At 33.1% G+C, this 26,141-nt stretch overlaps 1 protein-coding gene across 2 annotated transcripts in view; it reads right to left on the reverse strand.

The window, feature by feature from the left end:
* Positions 1-26,141, reverse strand: part of LUZP2 (leucine zipper protein 2) — a 440,045-nt gene that overhangs the window by 403,891 nt on the left and 10,013 nt on the right. The gene's annotated exons all lie outside the window — the stretch shown is intronic.

Here is a 26,141-nt window from a genome sequence, read left to right on the forward strand (position 1 = left end):
AGGAAAAAACGCAAAAAGAGAACATAAGTAAAAGGTGATGGCTGCTTTCTAGATGTTAATATCGGAGGCCATGCCTTCCATGACCACCACTTTGTAGTTACAGAAAGTCCTAGATGTAATGATAGTGTAATCATTTTGAATTGTATGCATTATTATGTCAAAGAGTTAGATATATTCCATGAATGTTCTCTTCTGTGTTCAGGTATTCTATGCCACTCTTGCTGTGAAATTGAAATAGAATTTATAAACATAAAAAGGTGGCTGACCATATATTATATGCTTAAATTTAAATTGGAAATATCAATATTAAATCATGATGTATTTTTTTCTTGCCAAAAAGAAAGATTTTATGCTTTAAATACTGAAAAGACTTAAAAGCAAAGACAAACCAGAAGCAATGAGCATTCCTGGAAACAAAAGTTTTCTATTTCTCTCCACTAAAATTAATCAGCATTACTTAGAATAATGGCTGATTCCATGATATCTGGGAAGGGGGAGGAATACATACATACACACACACACACACACACAGACACACACACACATATATTTAGATGAATTGAAAATATCTTATTGTGCCACAAAGCAAGGGCTTTCTAAAAGATTATTGTGGTTATAACAAAAAGACATAGGAGGCAACATAAAGGGATTCCAGCTGGCCAAAGATGATATACCACTTAGAAGAGCAAATATAACAATTTTTTGTTTCATAAAAACATATCAACTATATTAAGGACCATGGCTTTGTTATAATACTAAAGTTATATCATCATGGGCCTCCTTTGGAAGCTGCTAAGAAATCAATTCATCACACTGAAAAATGAATGATAAAGGGAAAGAATCAGGAATTTGTCCTGTCTTTTCTATTAAAGTTGTTTGAAAGTATACAAACAGCTGATGAGAGAAAGCTTTTCTTCATATTAGATTTCTACCTATTTTATGGTAGAATTAAAAATTTACATTTTTATATTTTTAATGAAGTAGTGAATCAAGGTAAGGATCAATGGCTACTAAAACCATTAGATTAAGTATTAATGGGGAACTGTAGTAAATGAACTAGGCTATCTAAAAAGCTGATGATAAATATTTACATCACTTCAAGTAGGACAAAACATGGCTGATATGATTCGTTAGCCAGTACAAAGCCCCACATGTCAGTGATCTTTGCTAATAATTTGATACTGAATTAAATGATATCTTAGAGAGCTAACTACCAACAATAAGTCCTTGATATCACAATGATTGAATCAGTAAATCTATGACATGGTATTTTTACAAATCAAGCTATTTCTTCAATACATCATTTTTATGAAAAACTTAGAGATGTAAGGGAACTCTTATCCATTAAAAATACTTGACAAATATCTCCTAATTTTAATATTTGACCTTGATTTAAACAAATCAGTAGACATGCTTTTCAGACAAGGTATATAAAAGTAGATTATATATTAAATGATACTGAAGAATTGTTATTTTTTTAAGTTGGTAATTACATTACTTTTTTTAAAAGTTCTGAAGTGTTAATGGATGAAATCATATTGTGTCTAGCAATTGGTATTAAAATCCCAGTGGAGAAGAAGGGATGGTGCACAGGTGGGGGTGGAAAGATGAAAACAAATGGTGACAAAATATGGATAATAATTAAAGCTAATGGTGGTATAATGGAGTTAATTATGTTAATTATACCATTTTCTTTCCTTCTATTTGATAGTGTTCATAATCAACATTAAAAACAGAATTCTTAAGTTAAAAAATTAGTTTCTTGGACTAGGATGGTAGCAGTGAGAATAAGAGAACAGTATATACAAGGGTGATTTTTGGAAATTGGGTTAAAGAGATTTACTTATGAATTAAATAAGAAGGTAAGAACGGAGCAAAGAGAGGTATCAAGGATAACTTCTAAGCTTTTGTATTAAGCACATGTATACATGTCATTGCAATTTACTGAATGGAAACATATTTTCACCATGTTAATTTGGAAATTCCTAGTGAGCATTGAAGTTGAGATGTTAAGTTAGCATATGTTAAGTAAAATAAACCAGATATAGAAAGAAACATACCACATGTGCTCACTTATATGTGAAATCCCAAAACATTAATCTCGAAGTAAAGAGTAAAATATTGTTTACTAGAGTCTAGGAAAGATCAGGGGAAGGGGGTGTGGGAGGGGATAGCCAGAAGTTGACTAACAGGCACAAAAGTAGAGCTAAATAGGAGGAGTAAGTTCTAGTGTTACATAGCACTGTAAGGTAACTATAATAAACAATAATTTATTGTGTACTTTCAAACAGCTAGAAGAGTGGATTTTGAATGTTTCTAAGACAAATAAATGATAAATGTTTGAGGTAATTTGCTAATTACTTTGGATCAGTACACATTATATATGTATATATAATATATACATATTATATAGAAACAACAAAAAACAGTGATATACTTCTGACCAAGCTTATGAAATTAGATTTAACTACTAGAATTTGTTTTATGTAAACTTTGTTACTAGGTTCTCATATTTTAAAATTGTGAATGTCGCTTTTCATTTTTTAGGACAAAGAAACAAGGGTAAAGTGAAACATGCTACATTATAAAGTTGCTGTTTTATGATAACATTAAAGTTAATTCCACTGGCAAAACATAAAAAAATAAAAAGGTTAGGGTAATAAGCCATCTGTGGGGAAAAGTGCACATAAAATTTAATTTTTTGAAATAATCATAATATAGATGTTATAGAAGGCCATGTAATTGGGTTGAATTGGATTAGATCATATTGGATTAATTTAACTAAGAGAAATGCTGAGAAATTGAGACACAAAGTCATGGAAGAGGAACCAGTAGGGAAACCTGAGGAGAAGCCAGACAATCAGGGGCAAAACCAAGGGCGTATGGACAGTCCAGCCCCGACCCATGCAAAAAAGAAAAAAAAGAAAATGAGAGAATCAGTCAAATAGATTAGTTGCTCCTGAGATACATGGCAACATAAAGACCAAAAAAAAAAAAAAAAAAATGGGCAAAATGGAAAGAACTGACAACCTTGAAAAGAGAATATTTTACAGAGTGACAGTAAGAGAAGGCACACTGGAGTTGGTAGAAAAGGAAAGGAGAGATAAGAGTTAAATGATCAAACACAGATCCTTCTTTTTCAAAATATTTTATAGACTGTTGTAAAATGGGAGTAGTAGCTAGACAGGAATATAAGATCAACATAGGTATTTATGTTTACTATTAAAAATACTACATATTTATATTTCATATACAGGTATGTGTGTATGTGTTTATATGTGTGTATGTGTGTGTTTATATGTATGATGGACAGGCTGGTGCTAGCACATTAGTGATAGATAGTATAATAAAAAGTCAAATTTCAGACCTAAGAACTATTATAGCCATCAAGCAGAAAAATTGTCAGGTCAAATATGGTAGTGCTGAATTTGTGCATTTCACTTGCCCTGAATTCCTAAATTAGTACGAATAATGTAAATCTCCTCGGTGAATTAATAATCATGCGCAATGCATTTGGATATCTTAATATTTGATCGAATTACTATTGATTACATTAAGTAAAGAAAGGTATTAGTTTTAAAATTTGAAACAGAAATGGAAAGGAAAAAATAATAAAAATTGAAGTATATTAATGCCCAAGTTTTATAGGACATTTCAACAAAAGCTTCCATAAGAAAAAAGATTATGTTAAAAATAAAGTGTTTTAGTTTCTTTTTAGAGAAATAATACTCAAATTTGGTTTTTCTGCTGAGAGTGGCTTGGGATTATTAATATGATAAAGGTAAAATAAAGATATTTATTAACAGCCTATAATAAATTATTAGATATATGCAAATAGATACTAATTTTTACAAATAAAGTGAAATTTGACAATTTTAAAATGTGTTAAGAGATTTTATTTACATACCTTTCAATAGAATATCTATATGCAATGATTGACACTTATTTTTGTAGTCTAGGCTGATTAATAAAACAAACATACTCATTTGTTCTATTAAATGGGAGGAAATGTCACCACTTTTGGAAAAGTGCTAAAGTACCACCAGTCATCTTGAGCAAAATAATACATTTATTTTCTTATAATTTAGTATAAGGTAATCAAAAGCCTTGTTCCTATTTATTCCTGATCCTGACCACATGTATATTAGCGTTTATTCGAAGAGGACAACTGATAGGCATAAATTGTGTTTCTTTTAATGATGAATGATAATTATTTTATCATTCATAGAGTTTTTATACTCTAATATGATTCCTTCTCAGAATCTACTACTTACAGTTCTTTTTGTTTGTTTTTTTCTGTATTGCATATACTTCAGACCTATGGAAACCATCATGCACTTTCAAGAGGAGTATGATTAGCACTTATAAATTAATACATATATTTTCCCCTTGGAAAGCTAATACACAATGGATGTGCTTCTGCATGTTTATATTGGCAATTTGATCTCATGAACTGAGTACCTAGCTGAAGACAAAGCATGCATGTATGCATTTATTCATTAATTTTAATTATTGGATAGCTACAGTGTACATGTTACAACACTAGGTCTTATGTATAAAGACATAATGATCAAAATAGATATAGACCCTGTCTTATGAAACTTCCTGTTCAGGGAAAAAAAACCACAAAATTATATCAACAAACAAATAAAACTGGAATGAGTTCAATGATGAAAGAAAATGCTATGATGAAAGAAAATGACAGCAATGCCTGATTTGGACTCGAGGTATGGAACAGACATCTCTGAAGAGGTAGTCAGACAGGAGATAATTTATATTAAATCTAATAATGCTTAGGATGTTTTGAACCTTAATTTGGATTTAATCCAGCATTCTACCAATTGATCACCTACTATGTGTTATACATAACAATAAACTAAGTAGAGATAGCACACTATAATATAAGATAGCACGTCTGTCTTTCAGGATTTTATATTGAGGGTGATTAGGAATTATTGAATGTTTTTAAGAAGCTAGGAAAGCATGACCAGAAAAGCCTTGTAAGGTCATCTGTCCACATTTAAAGGTTTGAATGGTTGATGTCTTTGGTGGTTGATATCTTCAATGTATTTTGGTTTATCTTTCTAGAAAGCTAATTTCTCCAAGCTACTTTGTTATGGTCATTCCATAGAAAGGGATAAGACAGTACAGGCAAATGAAATGGAATATTTTGATGAGGATTAATAAGGAGTGAACTTACCTTCAAACAGGTCACTACCTGTCTCCAGAAAATAGATGCATAGTTTGCAAATGTTTTCCCCCATTCTGCATGTTGTCTGTTCACTGTTATTTATTTTGCTGTGTAGAAGCTTTTTAGTTTAATTAAATCCCATTTGTCCATTTTTGGTTTTGTTGTATGTGCTTTTGAGATATTGGACATGAATTCTTGCCTAGACTAATATCCTGAGAGTTTTAGGGACTAACATCAAGAATTTACAAGCAATTCAAAGAACTTAACAACAACAAAAACCCATTAAAAAGTGGACAAAGGACCTGAATAGACATTTTCCAAAAAAGATATACAAATGACCAAAAAGTATATGAAAAAATGCTCAACACCACTAATCATTAAATAAATTAAATTTAAAACCACAATAAGGCATCTTACCTCAGTCAGAATGGCTATTGTTAAAATGACAGAAAATAACAGACGTTGGTAAAGATGCAGAAAAAAGAGAACTTGTATACATTATTTCTTGGGAATGAACGTTAGTACAACCTCTGGAACCTATGGAAAATGGTATGGAGATTTCTCCAGGAACTAAAAATAAAACTATTAATCCCACTACTGAGTATCTTCCCAAAGAAAAAGAAACCAATTTATCAAAAAGTTACCTGAACTCTTATGTCTATCACAGCACTATTCACAATAGCAAAGACTTGTAAACAACCTAAGTGTCCATCAAAAGATGACTGGATAAAAAAATTGTGGTAGACATATACAATATTATACAATTCAGCCATAACAAATAATGAAATCCTGTGTTTTACAGCAACATGAATAGAACTGGAGGCTATTATCTTAAGTGAAACACATCAGACACAGAAAGATAAATACTGCATGTTCTCACTTGTAAGTGGGAGCTAAATAATGTGTTCACATGGATGTAGAGTGTGGAATGATAGACACTGGTGACTTAGAAGTGTGAGTGGGTGAGAGGAGAGTAGATAATAAGAAATTTCAAAATGGGCACAATGTATATTATTCAGGTGATAGATATCCTAAAAGCTCTGACTTTACCACTGAGCAATCTATGAATGTAGCAAAATTATACTTATTGCCCATAATTTTATACAAATAAAAAAGAGATGATTCTCTTGGTTGGAATCATCATTTTTAAAAGTATTTATGCCATCAGCATTTATAACAGCATTTTCTAAAATATGTCCCAAAAAAACCCTGCTTCCATGAAATGTGCTTTTGGTAGCTATTTATCCACTCTTTAGAGGTTCTTGTGAATTATTATATCAAAGGTCATGAAAATTCCTGTAGTTAAAAAGAAAGTTTGCTTTACTTTTTAAAAATCAGTGCTTCTCCTAAGAGGATTATTTTGTTCATTTAATGACTATTAATGTCTACTGAAACTGGCGTCCCTTGAATCACGCTGAGAGATCTGATTTTGACTATAAAGAATTATTTACTTCCTCTTGCTTTTTCAATTAGCCATTAGATTTTATAAAGGGAAACGTTTGTACTTCATCAACAAAAGCTAAATGCCTGCAGCTACTATGAATAGAAGATTGAGTCATATTTTCAATAGCGGTCACTTAGGAAGACCTTCGCACAGACATCTGACCAGAAACGGAAGTCCAGCCCTGTGAATTTGCAATTTCCTACTTGTTAGGATGCTGATCTCTATGGTCACAAACCCAAATCCTCTAGCACTACCAATTATAAATTGCACTCTATTCATCCCCATTTATATTCTCAGCTTTGGGTTTGAAAGATTTTTAAGACTCTTCTCTGGGAAATTTTTAAAGCTTTAAAGGAGGGTGAAACATTTGCAAAGAAAATGAGGCAATGACCCAGAAGCAGACTGTTGAGTGACCCAATTTATAAGAAAAGAAGAACATGCTCAATGTAAGGTCTGATTTTCTCAAGGCTGGATTAAGTGGGGTTTGTGTGTGGGAGGTAGGGATAGAATTGAAGAGTAAAGGCATTGGAAGAACAGAGAGAAATTTCCAGATGCCAAGAAATAACAAACTATGTGATTGTGTGTGTGAGAGAGAGCAAGTAAGAGAGAGACAGACACACACACATACAGGAGAGAGAGAAAGATTCTTTAACAATAGCAGGAGACTGTCACATTCTAGTCAGCATTAACCTATTAATATTATAATCTGAAATATTCAGAAAACACATCCAAATATAAAACTAACTGTCACAGAGAAAATGATCAAATCTTTATACTCTTGAATCTTGGAAGAAATGCAATATTTGAATAAATAAATGACTTTTGAACTATTACATAACCAAACAAAATCAATGCTTTATTGACTTCCTTTAGAAATTTATTACAGTCTATGTTTTTATGAAGACAATCAGAAAAGTCCCCACTAATGTCTGCTCTTTTTCATCAAAGTACACCAATATATATGCCTTTTTTCCTAGAAGATAAACAATTTTGAGAAAGGAAATAAGTAATATTTTTAGAATATATTGCTCAGAACTTCTTTGAATGGCAATTAAGCTAGTCTTTTCATTGTATCTATTAAAGAAAAGAATGTGATTCCCATAATCCCAAATGTAATGAGCTGTGATTGGGGTTCACCACTGACTCATTATTCATATTCAAATAAAGATAATATAAGGTATTAGAATTCCATTCCCTAGAGAGCTTATATATGGGCAAAAATGAGATTATGACCCCATCTTCAAGTGAGCCAGGACCGTTCATGCCCAAGACAACTTAGAGCAGCATAGAATACCATCTCCAAGATTGACAGTTGGAGTCTCTTCAAGCATTGCTTACGTTTTGCTCCCTTGTGATTGGGAACAACAGGACAGGGAAGCTCTGATCAATTGGTCCATTTTCCTTGTGGACCTGAAACTTTTACCTCAATATGACCAAAAAGATCAAAGTATGACCTAGCACAGAATGAGGGAAAAGAATACTTAATTTTGACAAGTTCTTAAATAGAAATAAAATCCAGGTTAATCATGAGCTTTAACATCATACTAACTGTCAAGCACTAGCACATATTACAATAATCTGGCTGAATGCTCTTTAAGCTTGAGATGCTTTAACAAAGTCACATGGAACAAAGTCAAATGAAAGTATAATTTTGTGATTATAGATCAAGACCAAAATAAACAGTGAAGGGTTGTAACTCATATCTCTTAACATTCAGCATCAAATAAAGGTGGGAGAGATGCTTAAAATTGCATTACAAATCCAAAATTTGAACCCATACTTTAATTGCTAACTTTGCCAAAATCATAGCTTTTCAGTGAATTGTACCTGAATAAAATATGAATGAATTAGGTTTTAGTTAGAAATGTCTTGTCAGTACCAGAGGTAATATGCACTTGTGAACTTCATTTTGTTATATAGTATCATGAATTATGTAGATGATTAATTGATGCTCATTGATTTATTAACTTTGGAACCCTGCAGGAAGTGGAAATCTTCATAGCAGAATGATTGTTTTAGGAAAGACAAAGAGAAACAGATCAACTCAAGAACAGTGACTAATATTTCCCTAAAAATAACATTCATCCTCTGCAAAAAGAGAAGGGAAGAAAGAGAAGTGGAGAAAGAGATGGAAGGGGGTAAAGAGGAAGGGAGAGAGGAAGGGACACATTTTAAGTGAAAAATATCTAATTGACCTGTCAGTATTCAGAAACATGTATACTATTTTGATTCAGGGGCCTTCATTAAAATGACAGATAGAAGGAAAAACATCCTCTATGGATGCATCACAAAGCAAAACTGAAGAGTAAATCAGGCTGGCTTTGTTAGTTTCTAAGCCTCTTATTTACATGCCTGGATCCCATCCACTTTCTTCCTATTTAAATCCAAGTTTTACTTTACAGATACTCAACTGTCACAAAAACATAACACAAATAGTCTTTCCCAAAGACCCTTCTTAAATAAACATTTGATGCTGAGGAGTATGTGCGTTTGTGTGTGTATACAATGTACCAGGGAATTTGCAGATCAAAATGTTCTAATCATGTGCAAATCATAAGAAAAAAGCAATATACTAGCATCCATTATTTTAATCTTTCCTGGGTTTCACTAATATCAACCTACATTTCAGTTTCTCTGTATCACATTAAAGTACCTTTAACCTGATCTCACTTATGACAACATCTACATTCCTTATGCTACAGTCATTTGAACTCAATTTTCTCCCAGAAATGAAAGCCAATATTTGGAAGTCAGCTCTGGGTTAAAGCCATGTCTGTGCAAAGATATAATATCAAAACTATTATGAAATTAAAATTATCAAGTAAGCCCACTCCATGCCTTCCAGGAGTATGTGAGGAAGGTAATTATTTTTGGGAAAAGAAATTGGCATAATTTTCAGATGTGCCTAACACTCCTTATGCATTTTACCTATTAGCACTATTAAAAGAAATAAATAACAAGGAAAATATGGAAAATGAGTGCTTGGGGAAAAAACAGGAAAGTAAAGATAAAGAGAAGCAAAATACTCAGTATTGGTTGAGGCAGGTGCTACTAACAGACAGAGCTGTCCTGGAGAGAGGAAGAGATCAGAACAATTGCTGAAAAATCATGGTCCTAGACATTGATGGGAGAAGGAAACCCATCAATGGGAAAAAATGTTTGCCTACTTTCCTTAATGTTTCCCTAATCCATTTCCCAGTGTACTCCCTATATTAATATGTACTGAGTGTAAGGGAGGGATTGACTAAGACCCACTGTTCTGTCATTTCCTCTTCGATGTATTCTCCTTAAGCACCAGTCATGACTTAGCAGAAGCAGAAGTAATGACCTGAATTTTGATCCTATAAATTGATATAGAATGGATTTAAATGACATGACATTCAAGGTCAAAAGATCCACTGGCCTAGGACACTGTCCTTATTCATTTCAACTTTTAAAAAAATTGCTATTCAATATCTCATAATTAAATGAATCATTTCACTTTTTTTAGAACTGTACTACTGGTTGTTTCACCACAGATGCTGTGTCAATGAATCTGAAATAATTAATAGATTAAAGTATAAACAAGGTTGCTCTTATTCTATAAAATTATCATTTCTAATGTTTACAGTGGATTTTAGGGAAAGGGTTGCTTGTCATTACCCAAACAGTATCTAGGGATTTGAACTCTGAGTTAGAAAGAAGAAAAGTAACTTTTCAACTAGATGCCACCAACACCAAGTAAATAGACTGGACTCTTTCTAAAGAATTCTCGTCTACAAAGCAAACCTTTGCAGTAAGCATATTTCATCTAAACTTAAATTGTCTTTAGGACATATCCTTGTAATTGGGCCATGCATTTTTACACTAGTCACATTCTATCACCCAGGGTGACTCATGCAAAAGACTAGAAGCCATGACTTGTATTGCAATGTATAAGCAATAAGAACTGTTTTAAAAAATATGTTAATACATTATTTTTTATAATGAAATGTATCACTCAACATCTTTATTATTTGGCAGAAAATGATGGAACTGGCCAGCTCAATTTCTGAAATATTTCCAGTATCCAAGAAAAGTAATTTGAGAACTGGACTCTCATTCCATATCAGCATCCATCCAACATTCCTGTTTAAGGTAAATTAAATTTAGACTCATTCATGAGATACGTGAATGGGGATATCAGCCTTTCACTGCCCTTTTGTCTCACCTGACCTCAGTCTTCTAGGAGGCTTGACACAGAAATAATATATTAATATATTAAGAAATCTTTATTTTTTATTATTTAAAAAATACAAATAACATTTTCACTTTTATCTAATACTTCATGCCCCACTGCCTCTAAGGCCTAAGATTAAAGATGTTTTGTTAGGGTCAGAGTTAATATACAACAAAGTAATGATGCAAGCTTGTAATAAAAGCCAAGATTATTGAATCTTTACCTACTCAGAGAGATTAGATAGAACCTCAATTAAAGTAAGAATGTTATCTCCTGTAGCTCATTTACCTGTGAGCATTGTTACCAGGATCCTAATTTAGAGCTAAGTAGTCAATCTAAATGTGCTTCATGACAAAATGAGAACCATTACCAATGTCTGTAATATGATAGATTCTTAGTTTTAGATTAAGATATCTCAAATTAATTATTTCTCAACAAAGTTTGATATGTTTAGTGAATTAGCATGAGTAAATTTATTCACTAAACACAATTAAAACTCACTATACATGAGTTTGGGAATATGAAGAACTTATATATAATGTTAAAGGTATTATTGAGTAGAGGATTTTTCCTTTGTATTTTTCTGTATCTTTCACATTGTCTACAATGCTACTAAAATATGCTTCTTTTGGAAATTAAACTTTTTAATAAAAAAGAAGCTATATCTTGAAGCCCCAAATTTGAGCAGATACTGCAACATTAAGAACAGTCAAAGGACAAAAGATATAAAGAACACTTAAGCTTTCTGAAACAGAAAAGCAATGATAACGGAACACAAAATAAAAGTGCATTCCAGAAAGATTCTCACTGTATAGCCAGATGCTGATAGAAAGCAGGTCAGGGAAGATTTACCTTGGGATAACTTGTCAAGGATGATTTCTTAGAAACCATTGAATGAAATGATTGTTGAAACATCAAATATGAATTCATGGAGAGTAATTTGAGGGAAGATTTTCACATTAATATTATTTATATCACTAAAGTGAATAAGGTAAGACACAACAGTTTGGCATGTGTATATGTATATGTATGTATGTGTATCAGAAAAGTATTTTTTGAGTGTAGATACTAGATTAGGGAGATTAAATGTTTTAAACTGTGTTTATTCACTCCTTTAAATCATAAATATAAAATATCTGTACTATGTAAATTTTATGTTAAACTATCGTATTTATTCTAAGTAACATCAATGCTTAAAATCTGATTTAAAAGCTCAAGCTTCTTATTGTCAAAAGGATGATTGCACATTTGATCTCAAATCGTTTCCTAGTTGATTACATGAAAGTCAATATAAAATATTTTAAAATAGGCAATGAGATTTAAGGGTGACCTCAAATGCAGAAAACCTGACAATTTATCAGATTGCATATTTATTCAGCACATGGACTGGGCTTTCGAGAATGAGCTGCACACAGGATACTAAGAAGCCTGAAACTCAGACCCTACCCTCAAAGGAATTTCAGATCAACTAAGGTGCTTCCACTTCGTTCACACATCCTAGACTTGCTTACAGATGCACTTAGACTCTCCAGCTATATTCATGTTTTGTATTATAGAACTAAATAAACGAAACAGATTTTGCTTCGTTCAGGAAAATACCAAAAGAGTAAAAAAAAAAAAAAAAAAGAAAAAGAAAGAAAAACAAAAGAAAAAAAGACTTGGCAATCTAAGACAGAGGCTTGATAAAGAAGTGATTTTTAAGGCTCATTTCATAAAATCATGTGAATATTTGTGCCAAATTTTCTATTTCTTAACACAAGGTTTTGCAAATTCTGTTATGAGTTTAAAGGCATAAATGTTAAAGAAGATATGTCCTACTGTGAAACCATCAGGGACAAGTTAGAGCTATAGCTTTCTACCACAGAATTTTCTTTAATGTTCTCTCCAAAGGCAATACATACTCTACTACTAAAATCAGCTATTTTTACTCAATAAAAAAATCTCCTGGCTGGTTATTACAAAATATTAAAACAAGTTTCTCTACTGTGTCAATTTTTTTTGTGAAAATATATTTCTAGTATTTCATTTGGTGGTGATTAAAAATCATTGGTGAAAGGAAACATGCATGCTAACTACAGAAATGTCTAACATCATTCTCCATGTTTCATAACACAGAAGACTTGAAGTTATAGCTTCGCCAGTATTCAATGGATGCAACTTTTCTAAAAGGGAAATCTGAATGGATAAAGAAAGGCACCATCTATTTTGACTTTGCAAAGCTTTGTGATCTGCTTCACTAGAACCAGTTATTAAATATGTAATTCAAAATATATTTCTTCTTAATTAAACTAAATGTGGTGACTTATATGAAAGTTATCTTATTACTCTTTGAAAAGGTGGGCAATGACAAATTAATTCATAAAGTAGATGTACTATAAGTCTATAAAGTTCATAACAAACTTTTCCTTCCTTGACCTTGAAATGTTATGCTTTTTTTAAAATTTTCTGCCATAAGAAACATGACCTTTGGGATGCTTAGCCTAGCTTTTTTTTATTCCTCTGTAGTCATCATATACACTTACATCTCTGTAGAACAGTCTGTTTTCCTAAAAGTTTACAAAAAATGGAAGTGCCCATTTGCAGAGATGTTTAAGTATAGAAATACATATCTAGGAAATTAAAAATATGTTGTCTACTTTCAACATTGGTCTTCTTTCTAGAGCTAGCCATGGAGTAGACCAAGCCAGCATCTTGACCCTCTTATCTTTACTGCAACCATGGAACACCCTTGGTAGAGCATTTGCCATAATATCCAAGTTACATATCAGTTTAAGGGCCTGGAACTCCAGAAATCTGTGAGGAGAATACATTCGATAATACAACACAACATTAGAAATAAGTTAGATGTGCAACTCAAAAGATCAGTTCTACTTTGCACATTCTTGATTAATCTTTCTTCTTCACCACAGCAGAATGTAATCTTTATTTTTTGGTTACCTCTACAACATCCTAAAGCATATTTCTACAGGATATTCTACTTTTTACTATTTATTAGATATCTACAGAGGAAAAAAACCAAAACTCTTCTTCTGGATTATATATTCTTAGAAAGCAGAATGTATACTCAATTCATCTGTGAACCCAATTAATGTTCCCATTCCTTCAATCAAATAAAATTTTTTGAGTAACTCCTGTTTGTCAAAGAATTTTTATTCCTGAAAGTGTATCCCACAGACTTTTAGGAGAATATTGAGCACAAAAAGGCAATTTATAAAATACTACCTATTAAATCACTGCTTCTACCATGAAGCAGTGCATGGGCCTTGTTTCTGTCCCTCCCAGATAATGTAACATCCACAGTTAGGGAGGTACTACCTGGGACAGCCCAGGATTTGTTTCTCTCTAGCTAGAAGCTGGATGTTCTTCCAAATTTTGCAAAGTGTGTCATGTGAACCCTGAGGTATATAACCCAGGTGGGCAGACTTTGGCGTCTTTCACCTGTGGTGCAAAGTGAGCAACCTATATTCAAAACTCTATCCACCCACCTTGGGCAGCTTTCTTGAGCCTTGGGGAACTGCTCAGCAATGGATTCAAGACTTCTTGTTTCTTGCTGCCTACCTGTAAGTAATAAACCTATTTCACATAACTTGTTTTGTGTGAGGGAGTTCTGTCTCACTTGCCTCAGACAAATAAGTAACTAGTAAAAAGTGGACCCAAACAATAGCACAGGAAGCAGTGGGCATAAGTATATGGACTTCTGTTTTTTGTGGTTAGCATAATAATGATTTTTGTTACTCCCCATGCAGTGGGAATCCTCTCTTGGGATTAGCAATTAATGAACCTGCATTATACGGACAAAAATTAAGTTTCTGGTACTATTATCTGTCTAAATGTAGCATTAAGATTTCCTAAATCTAGTCTGGCCCAGGTATCAGTTCTTGTATAAGTGGAATATATGCTGGCCCATGCTTTATTATATTAATACTTCCCTTCCACCTCAAAAGGATGATTAACACAGTAACAGAAAAATGTGGGCGAGAGACAAGATCACATTTTCCAATTTCCTTTCCATTGGCAAAAGCATTATAAAACTCTTATTCAACAACTTATTGAAATTTAAATTTACACACAAAAATTCTTTGGTATAAGTATAATAATTTTACAACCTTTTTGTTATATGTATGCTCCCCCTAGACAGAAAAACAGAGGAAAGAACACTTGATTTCTATGGTAGGGAATACTTTAAAATGATGTTTAAATTCAATCACAGACACAAATGTCCATTTCAATCATTTTTCTATTCTGCCTTTTTTTTTTCCTGTTGATAACAGTTCCATTTCCAGCCATTTCCTTTTGGTCATACACTAGTGAGTTTGGGAGTAGATAGCAACTTTTGTGTAAAATGTGATTCATTTAGTTCTGTTGGCAATAATTCCATTGCATCTTGACAGCTGTTTTTCCACCAGATTTCCCCTTTTGAGAGTACACAGGCCCATCTCCAAAAACCTCCCATTCAAATTCTCCAAAATTAAAGATCCTAGATATTAGGGATTTTATTCATTGTTATGTTACTTTAAAGTCACATAACTATGTGGCTTTTGAAATCAGATAATAACCTAAGGAAACTAATGAAACTAAAAATATCAGATAATAAAAGTAAATCATTTATAATAGAGTCTGACACCAGTAGTTGCTGTTGTTGTTATATTGAGTTAGTAGAGAGGAGCAAAGATACACCCAGTCCTATGCTGTCACTGTCTTCATGTCTAAAGATTCTCTGGACTGAATACTCTGTAACAATTACATTTACTCACAAATTAAAAGATGAACCCAAAATATTTTTAGAAAAAAATGCATTGTTGTTTTTAAATTATTTTTTAGAAAATGTATATTGTTATTAAAATATAACTACATTTAGATGGCAACAATTAACTAAAACCTAAGGTGTTCTCACATAACAAATTGTAAATAAATAAAATCCCAAGTAATCTAAGACATGAAAAGAGAGAAAATTCCAATATGTGTGCAGAACTGCCTCACTGAAACTGTGTCCTGGATGGATGCAAAATCTCTTTCCCAAGAATTTTTCACAGAGATAGCTTTAGAGGGAGAAGTAATAGATCTACTCTTCTAATGTATTCAAAGCTGAATGCCAATTCTGGAGATTTTACACTTTCATCATTTTTTATAGACCTAAGCACAAATATGAATATATAAAAACAATAAAACCTCAAAGAAAGAATTTTTTTATTCCAAACTTTGTCTTTCTCCCTTAATCTACATCCAATTTCTTAGACCTTCCCAGATGGTAGACTGCATTTTCTAATGAAGCACAGGACACTCCAAAACTCAAGATTCATTCAAAATAAAGTAGTAGAGTGTTTGAGGGGTACCATTAATGGTCTCTAAATGTAATTCTAATCATCTAAAAAATAACTGTAGTTGAAATATGAAAGAAGACCTCAGAAAAGTGAATGATCTGACTGTGAGAGCAAACCAGCTTATAAAACCATTCTCTATTAATGAGATTTGAATTAGGAACAAATAGTGGAAAGATCAAGAAGAAAACAACATTGGGCAGTGACATTCATGAAGTCATTTTTCAATAACTCAAGATTTAAGTTTCATTTAACTACATTAAGCCATCTGATAAATTCGGCCTTCTTAAATGGATTTTGAAGAAATAAATTAGAGATATCAGCTCAAATAAATTAAAGCTGTGCCATTATGTGACGGATGCCCTCATAAAGTGGTTACTGTTTTTGTCATTGTATAGATGTATGAGAAAAAATATGAAATTAAAAAACATGACAAATTTTCATATAAAAGATAATATTCATGCATAGTACTATTAACCTTTAGTAATAATTTCTTGGACAGGTAACTGTCCTTTTTCAAATATGATTTTTCATGTATACTTTTCAACTTAGTAAACAAAAAAGCATAAAAATCTCTATATTTTGCATTAGGAAGAACTAAAAGGAAAAAAATGATATATATAATAACCAGAAATTATCAAAGCTGGAGAAAGAAAGTCACAGAGAGAACTTTGGAGCATAAACAGCATCATAATGCATATTCTACCTTGAATGATCACAAAATTTTATATTCACATAAGATCTAGTCATATTCCATAAAAATGGTTTTAGGTTTTACATCCATTTCAATAACTGAATGGAAAAGAAAAGTATCACTATATTGAGCAAGTAGAAGGACCAGCTTTTTAAAATATCTGTTATCTGTTAATCTTCGCAACAGGACCAGGGTCACTCAGTCCAAAGGCAACTCACTTATTCTGAAGCCATTCTTTGTATGTTACTATGGATGAAGAATCAGGGATTGAACTGAACATCACCAGGTATCTCTCTCTCTCTTTCTTTACCAGTTGATCATGTTTGTCTTTTTTTATTGCCAGAAAAGAATCAAGAAACAAAAAAGAATTTTGTTTCTTTCCCAAGTCAACTTAAAAAGAAAAGTCTACCATAAGAAATTTTCAACAATCTATCCAAAATCACATGACTAGTAATGTGGAAGGCTGGGTGTCAAACCCAGGTGCATCAGTCTGTCTTACTTAGGTCAGTTTTCCTAGAAACAGTCTAAATGGGACCTCCTTTGGAAATTTGATTTACCAGGGATGAAGGAGTACTTTCAAAAGAAGGTGAGAGAAAAACAGGATAGGTAAAAGTTCAGCCAGAAGTCCCAGTGGGAAACTAGCTTCACCTGGTCCCTAGGGGAGCTATGTACCACAGAGATAAATCTATCTGAGTTTGTCTCTACATTATCAGTCAGACATATAGTTCTTGCCTATTGGAAAGACTCTTAGAGTATTATATATTTTTTATCTTAGCACCTTCACACAGTGACATTCTCTTCCTTGAAATTTTTCCCCAAGAAAAATATTTTGGCTAAAAACTTCCCTCTGAGTTTTGAAACTGATAGAAAACCCATTTATATCTGTGAAGACCTTCCTCACTATTTCCAGAGATGGGGAACTTAACTTTTCTGTTTAGACCTTTGATCTCCCTCTTATTTCATGAAGGATTCATTTTTTATGCATTTTGTCTCCCAAGCACTTAACATTATATCCTGGCTCATTTCCTGACATATATCAGGTTCTTGGTAGATATTAATTGAGTTAATTTATATATCCTTAATTGCTATAAACCAACCAATTGCCAAGTTATTCCTCATGATGGTTGCCAAAGGTGTCATTTGTAGCTAGGGGTCTTTGAGCTCAGGAGAGTAAACTACAGGAAGTGAAGAAGTTAAGGAGGATGTAGTTTCCCCAGAATAACTATCTATTTCCCTCCTCTTACCTCACACACACTGGGCACAGTGTATGATTCCATAATTTGCTTCAGGAAAAAATAATCTTCTGGATGAATGTACAATCTCTGAAACACAGGCCCTGTGTCCATTTCCAAAATTTATCACAAGCTTCCTGGTTCTAATCTCTCCCCTGAAATCTGGAAAATAGCAAATATTTGACCTCCCAGCATCCTTCACCTCCAAGAGCTCAAACCAGCAGAAAAGTTTTAATGGCGGTGACTGTTCAGCACAGCTTTTGATCTTGCCAATACTAATTCATTTACTCTCCTCTTTGCAACTCCTGACCTAAAGTTATATGAAAACTCAGCTATCCCAAAGGGCTTAAACCTGTCTAATCCAACATTTGGTTTTGTTAATTTGACTTTTCTTGTGATAGGCCACACTAGCAGAACTGTCCTCAACTCCGGGGCTTCTTCTAGCCATATTGCTTTCTTCTAGCCAACACCAGCGTAGAGAAATCTTTTAAAAATTGCCCTGGTAAAAAGATTCATGTTTTCGTAACCTCATTTTCTCACACTTGAAAATATCCAAAAATGAAATAAAATAATTCAAAATCTAACATGAAATTATGTTAACAGTTTTCTTCACAAAACCAGCATACATTCAGTTGGTTCCACATAAAGATGGCACCATGCGATTCCCCACAAAGTGAAATTCACATTATCCTATTGACCTTTAGGCTAAAGAGAGAGGCAGGGGCATAATCTTATTGTTTTTTCTTAATATCATAGTGTACCTTCTTCATTTTCTGCTGCAGTCTCTCATGGCCAACTCTTCTTCTCAGCCCCCCTGAGATGTGGAGACAATTTATTTGTTCAGGGTCACTCAGTTCAAAGGTAACTCACTTATTCTGAAACCATTCTTTGTATGTGACTATGGGTGAAGAATCAGGAATTGAACTGAACATCACCAGGTCTCTCTCTCTCTCTCTCTCTCTCTCTCTCTCTCTCTCTCTCTCTCTCTCTCTCCCAGGTGATCATGTTTGTCTTTTTTATTGCCAGAAAAATATCAAAACAAAAAGAAAACAACCAACCAGTCATTCTTTGCATTCAGTGGAGGATTTCTCTCCTACCAATCCAGACTTCTTTTCCACAGACCTTTGCTCAATGCCAGTGATATTCCACATGCTCTGCTTTTGGAGGCCACTGATCTTTAAACATTCTATTTTCCAAAGATCTGCTTTTTTTCCTTCACCCCAGCCAGATAAGCTATTTATTATGAAATATGGCCAGAGACTCCTGACTATATTTGCAGAGTGCACCATACTTACACACATCAAAATACTAAATCAGTTCCATTGTCACTTGGTCTTCCACTTAGCATTCTGTTTCACAACTCTTATTTTCCTGGTCTATCACCTTTTCATCACTTCTTCTGGACAAACACTATCTATATTCAGTCTCTGAAAGATCAGAGGGAGACAAAAAGTGTTGATCTCCTAAAAGAGTAATTCACTCATTTCTATCAGAGTTTAGCCTTTACTTGGCACTAATGGAATTCATTGATCTTTCATGGTACAATCTGGGCCTTAGTGTAAGAGTCCAGTACACAAATTCTGGTCCTGCCACTTACTATAGCTATGAGGGATGATGGACTGAAAGAAGCCACAGGCAAACCCATATGAGTCTTATACAGATCCAAAGCATATTAAAGAAGAAGAATCTTTACCCTTTTAATTATTTAAACAGACAGTCAAAACAGCAACATATTCTAAAAGTAGTTATTAATAAATTTATGTTCTCTTAATATTTCAAAATATATTAAGACACAGTCATTGGCCCAGGACAAATCTCATCCTTTTCTTTCTCTTACTTGCTCTACCTATTATAAAAATGAAATAAAATGAAATTTTATCAATGATGACTAAAGGACAAAGTCTAACCATGTTATGACTTTAGAATTTCCTTCATGTGTAGATGTTTCTAGCTGAAATATGATCAAATCTTTTGTGAATCCCAAAGCAAGCAAAAGTGACATCAATTTTGACTGGCAGCTCAGCAAATACAATTTTAATTATTTTATCTTTCAGAAAATTTTGTGATATTAGTTCATTCCCATCATTTGAAAGAAAGATCAGATGTTAATATTTCAGATGGCAAAAAATATCATCACTGTCTATTTTCTTAAAATAATAAAAAAAAAGCCAAGATGGAAAGCAAACTACGCCATCTAGAAGAAAACATTAGAATCAGAAAGTAAAATGCCTACTTTGACAAGCCAACCTATATTTACTCTACATAAAATGATGGTGAACTTTGTGTTATATTAGAAAGCAATTGAGTAACAAAGAAGTCATTCCCTTAACTTTTAGACTTGTGTTAAAGAACAGTTTATACATTTGAAATGAAAATCACCAGAATTATTCCTTCATAATTTTTCCAAAAAGCTTTATATTGGTTAAGTAAGCTCAGGATTATGATAATGTTCTCCAGTATTTTTATGAAATACTAATGCTGTATCAGCAACGAAACATGTAATGTGTGTATTGTTCTACTTGCCTTTTTTCCTTGTCTTGGTTGTACTACTAAATTGTATCAATACAATTGATAAGGTATTTGACATCTATGAACCTCAATTTATGTATTCATAAAATGAAGGGTTGGAGTAGATATGAAAGGCTCACTGATATCTGAAATGTCAGGATTCTAAGATGGTTCTTAAGGTCTATACTACCAATATGTTACCACTATCCCATTTGGTTTTTCAGCCTGTGACCCCCACCATACCCTTTTTAGCTCCTTGGCCTTTTCCTTTGCATCCAGCATCATCTTTGTTTCACTTCTCTCCCTAGTTAGCCTGATATCTATGATATCTATTAATCACTCTCCTACCATAACCATAGCATCCCTCTCCCATTTGGGCAAAAGAATACAGAGAAATTTCTTTAACTTTCCTTTATTTTGTACCTGAGGGAAATTTCCTTCTAAGGGAAAGAATTTGATAAAATATCAGTCCCTGGCAGTACAAGATCCAAACATAAACAAATGTGGATACTGATGAATATTACCACAGTGTAATGGATATTACCACGATTCTCTAAAAATTAGCATAATTTACTTAAATACTTTTAAAAATCATCTATAGTATATTCTCTATGTATTCAATTTCCATCCACCAAAAAAGTTCATGAAAAACCAATGAAGCAAAAAGTGTGAAATAATTATTTAGTGAATATTTATGCACATATTTAAGTACTTGTAATACATATACTATAGTATAAATCATAAAATGCATTTGAACTTCGGCTTTAAAGTGGTCGCCTTCAGAAAACATACACTAAGTTTAAGGTTTGACCATTTATTGATATTATTTTATTGTTGGTAAATATATAGGTGTCACATAAAGTAATTATTATCTATAAATACTTTTTTTAGTGCAAACTGTTCTGTCCCTATCTCCTAGCCAATAACCCACTGATATAAACTTCTACCTTCCCTATAAACTAAAACAGTGATTCTAATCAGAAAATTTGAAAATTATCTGATTTTTTAAAAATTTTTATTTATTTTTAAAATTTCTAGTGAGATACATCCAACTGCTACTTAATTGTACTCAAAAGAGGAAAACTTATTTTGGACTAATTGGAATCACTTACCCAGCAGAGAACTGGAGAAACAGTTAGAAGTGGAGACGAAGGTAGTATGACAGAATTTCCAATACCTATTCTCCCTTTATCTCCTTGTAACAAAATTCTCATTCTTACCTGAAAATATTTCCCAGGTAAAAAACAAAAAAACAAAACAAACAAAAAAAATTACAAGTCCCAGCTTTCATTTTCCATGGGCAAGGCTACTCTACTCAGTTTAGCAAATGATAAGTATTCCTAAAAAGAAATCAGTGTGTCCTTCTTTCATGCTGTTCTTCAAAAGGATGGTTTGTACTCTGGCAGCCATCTTTAACCATGAGGACAAGGGCCTTAACAGAGTGGAACATGGGAAGAACCTGAGTCCTTGCTGACAGGGCCAACTTATCCACTGGGCACAGTAAGCACTACCTGCAACACATAATACTTTTATGGACCCATAAATATTTTAAAATTTCTTTTACAATCAGAATTTTTTAAAAATGAACTTTTAGGTTTAAATATATGTGCAATATATTCATCTTTATATCACAGTCACAAATCAACACATACAATATATATATTTATATTAAAAATATATATGTATATATATATATTTGATAGAGGAAAGGTTGATGAAGGTAAAAGTACCTCAAGCCCATGAAAGTTAAAATGCAGCCTTGTTTGCTTACTTGCTGATCATGGAGAACTGACCCGCCTTAGATTTCCTTCATCTTTTATATCTTACATGAGAGAGGAATAAATTCATATCTTGTTTAAGGCTCTGTTATATGGAATTTTCTGACACATGCCAAAAAAGTGAATTTTAGCTCATTTTAAGACTTCTAGACAGGTACTCACATCTGCTTATGAAATGTACCCAAATAATATAGAATGAAAGCCATGTATGACAAAACATGCCAAACACTGCACAGGTACCACCTCCTTTAATCCCTCCAGGCTGCAAGCTTTTTTCTCATCTTCTAAATATAAAAATAAAGAGCACTACAATTTAAATCCAATTTGCTTTTAGCCACCATACCGTGTTCTTTCCTTTTCTTCCTTTAAGGCATAGGAGCTAGCCAGCAGACAACTCCACCACCTTTATATTCCTACTTTCTAGATATCAAGGCAATTTTGGTATTGCAAATATAGAACTCAGAGCCTTGGGTTTAGGCCACCTCACTGTCATTACTAATAGGTTCCTCATCTATATAAAGGGGTTATTGCTAAGTTCTACATGAGGTGTTATGAAGATGTATGGGTACATATGACAATTAAAATAAAAATACTATAAAAATGCCAGATAGTATATCTCACTCACAGGATGCCCACTCAACTTCAAAGCTATATTTGAAAATTATTTTAGTATAATATCATTTGAGTAAAAGAGTATATAGGGAGATTGGGTACAATATTAAATTTTCAGGCCCTAGGGAGAAAGGTAGACATATAGGAAACGCTGTAGTGATTAATGGAATCAAGCTAATGGTAGTGTGCTACCAACCCAAGTCTGTTTTCAAGTATAAGTTTTCAGAAAGCTGCAAAATATCTACGTATATTTTTAAATTTCTTAAAAATTGTATATTATATATATTAGTACATATCCTATGCATATATATACATGCATATGCCCATGTGTCAATAAAATTTATGTGAGATCAAGCCCTTTTCTTAGATATAAATTTCTAGACAAATACGTCAGTCTATAAATGATTTCTGTGGAACAGAGATATAACTGTACTGTACTTCATACTGCCATCTTCTGTTCATCAATGGAAGTGCAGTTCTAGCAAAACAACTCTATAAGCTTCCTAAGGACAATCTGGCTGTTGTTGTTGTTGTTGTTGTTGTTGTTATTATTATTATTATTATGTCAGGCTGTCAAGATGGGGTTCAAATGATGAGTCCACTGTTTTTTATAGTTTTTTTTTTAAAAAAAGGTGACACTATTTACTACATGGAATGTCTTGTGGGTCAGCACACAAACAGGGGACACATGTCTACCAAGCACTGACCCTCACTCAGCTCACACCCCCAAGCATGTGCATGTGTGTGACACAAGTCCCCTAGTTCCATCAGTCTGCATGTAGTTTCCAACATCTCCTTTGTTACTTCTCAAATGCCTAGACACCTCAAATTTTAGTGCTAACTTGCATTGTCCCAGGCTTATGCCAGTATTGACCTTGAGGCATATGCCTGGTAAATCATGAGTTCAAATTCTGTCTCTACCCTTTATTAATTTTGTGTCCTTATAGATATTAAATTCTCTAATCCCTGATGTCTTAATCAATAACATACCTCCATGAGGTATTGGAAATCATTAACGTAACCCTAGAAAATTTGTAGTACAATTCTTACACACAGAAAATAAGCAATATATTTCAGCTACTGTTATAAATTATTTTAAAAAATTAAATTATGAGTCCAGCAGTTGAGATAGCAACCTGGAATCACACAAGTAGAAGATGTTGAGCTGCAATTATAACACATGCCAGCCTGACTCTTATACACTTGTTCCTAAGCTCCATGGTTAACATTTGGAAGACATCTGGGGCCAGCCGGTAGAAAACTCTAGTTCATTGGTGTTTTTGGAAAATAACATCCACATGTGAAGACAATACTACTATACTAATATATGATTATTTTTTTCATAATAAAAACAAAATAAAATAAACCTTTTCAGTTATAACTTTAAGGAAAGTCTCTCCTGTCATCTTTAGTTGTGAGCTTAAAGGATACCTGAAAGGAAGTCACATTTCGCCTTCCTTCCTTCATCATACAAAAATTCCAGTGACCTATTTATCTGAGGAAGGACATGCAACCAGAACCTACAATGAAGTGGAGACAAAGATTGAAGGTCATTCCAGCTATTTGCTTTACACTCCAGGACATGCTATAATATAGTGGTAAAGAGTGCGGGCTCTTAGTACTATTTGGGTTTGAATCTAGGCTCCGCTACTTAACAGCAAAATGTTGGGCAAGTAATCTAAGTACTATGTGCCCTAGTTTCCACATCTATAGAATGGGGCAATATCAGTAACCAAGTCAGATTTCACTGAGGATTAACATGGCTGAAGGTATTACATAATTCATAGCTATTATTTATTATATTATCTTTTGATTCTCTTCAGTTTTATTCCAGGAAAACTAACTGATGCTATAGAGAAGATGACGACTAAGATAATATGGCTGGCATAGTTGAACATTCTATTTACTCCAGAAAATTCTTTCAAAAACTTGTTTTATCACATCATGCAAAACCAACTGCCACTTATTGGTAGTCAGGGTTGGAAGGGAGATGATAAAAATTTTTATTTTTACCAAGCCAAATATTACTTCTACTTCCTGTGAAAATTCACATTTCCTGCCCTAAGTAGAACAGAACAAACATTCCTATGGCCTCATGTGCAAGTCTTGGTTTTCATTGCCTCTTTACTGTACACCTCGGAGTGATGAAATGTTGAGGAAGATACAATTAAATTGTCAAAGTTTTCAATGTATCTAAGACATTTCACCTTATTCTCGCATATATTCTAAATACACTATGCCCCTGACAAGTCTATGTAAAATATTTTTCTATCATTCAGTTTATTTGGGTATTTTCTCACCACTTTGAAGAAAGGTACATGAGGCAGAAAATTATTTTCATGTAACTTGACTGATAAATACAGCCTGGTGCACAATCCAATACTCACTTATTAAATGTATTTTTATATATGTGAAAATAGGTGTGATTTTTTGCCAAAACATTACCATCTTCCCATCCTCCTGACTTCGGCTGCAATTTTCATGTTGGGTAAATGCCAAAGAGATCAAAGTATACTAGAATTTATAGTTCTCAAATACTAGGGACTTTACAATTCTCAAATACTAGAACTGTGGTTTCCAGGCTTTCATTTAAGTAGGAAGCACCTGAGTTCCACATTAAAGTGAAAGTTCCTTGGCCTCTTCCTTAGATGATCTAATCTAGGGATCTTCAAACTTTTTAAACAGGGGACCAGTTCACTGTCCCTCAGACCGTTGGAGGCCCAGACTATACTTTAAAAAAAAAAACTATGAATAAATTCCTATGCACACTGCACATATCTTATTTTGAAGTAAAAAAACAAATGGGCAAAAACACCCACATGTGGTCCGCAGGCCACAGTTTGAGGACACCTGAATTCTAATCTAATATACCAAGAGCAGGAACTGAAACCTATCTTTTTAAGAAGCACCACAAGTAATTCTCACTGAATGTCACTGAGGAACATACTTTGAGAAACACTAAACTGAGGACATATATGTTTTCTACATAGCAATGAAGAAATTAGCTAGTGAACTTCTGAATTTATAATAAAGGCTTTAATTGGCTTATCTTCAAACTAATGAATTTCTTTGGCCGATTTATTTTAAGAATATTTTTAACATAATCTGTGGCAGCTCATGAAACCATGCAGTCATTTGCCAACCTGGTTTAGTATCAGCATTCTTA

Source organism: Microcebus murinus, chromosome 4 (genome assembly GCF_040939455.1).
Source record: "Microcebus murinus isolate Inina chromosome 4, M.murinus_Inina_mat1.0, whole genome shotgun sequence".
In the NCBI taxonomy this organism is placed as follows: domain Eukaryota; kingdom Metazoa; phylum Chordata; class Mammalia; order Primates; family Cheirogaleidae; genus Microcebus; species Microcebus murinus.